Source organism: Sinocyclocheilus rhinocerous, unplaced genomic scaffold, assembly GCF_001515625.1.
Source record: "Sinocyclocheilus rhinocerous isolate Xijiao unplaced genomic scaffold, SAMN03320098_v1.1 scaffold7809, whole genome shotgun sequence".
In the NCBI taxonomy this organism is placed as follows: domain Eukaryota; kingdom Metazoa; phylum Chordata; class Actinopteri; order Cypriniformes; family Cyprinidae; genus Sinocyclocheilus; species Sinocyclocheilus rhinocerous.
The window spans coordinates 9,590-10,313 of NW_015638655.1; positions in this window are offsets into that span (position 1 = coordinate 9,590).

Sequence of the window (724 nt, forward strand, 5' to 3'; positions counted from 1 at the left end):
TTTCCCTTCTTCCTTTCATTGCAAAAACATTTGAACGAGCTGTGTTCAACCAAGTATCTGCATTTCTCACACAGAACAACCTCCTGGACAGCAACCAATCTGGTTTCAGAGGTGGACATTCAATTGAGACTGCCTTGCTCTCAGTTGTTGAAGCCCTAAGACTGGCAAGAGTGGCTTCCAAATCTTCTATACTTATCTTGCTGGATCTGTCCGCTGCTTTTGACACGGTTACCCACCAGATCCCCCGGTCAACCCTATTGGCAAAGGGCATCTCAGGAACCACACTCCAGTTGTTTGAGTCTTACCTCTCATATAGGTCCTTCAAGGTATCTTGGAGAGGTGAAGTGTCCAAGTCACAGCTCAGAAAATCGTATATCAGATGTTTAAACAAATATGGTTTAAAACGCATGATTTCAGCACAATAAACATGATAATCAGAACCAAAACAGATGTTTTTTTTAGCAGGTACAGGCTGTAATTGCACAGCTCTATTCTGGAAAAGGGGGTGGGGAGAAGCAGCTCATTTGCATTTAAAGAGACAGGCCCTAAAAACAGCGTGTTTCTGCTTCCACTCAAAATAAGCATTTTCAAAATGAATGAATTAATAATAATTAATTCCCTTAAAATTAAGTAATCAGTTATTACAGCACATCAACCATAACTCCTTCAAAAACAGACAGAAACATTGGAGTTGTGATTGATGATCAGCTGACTTTAGAGTGTG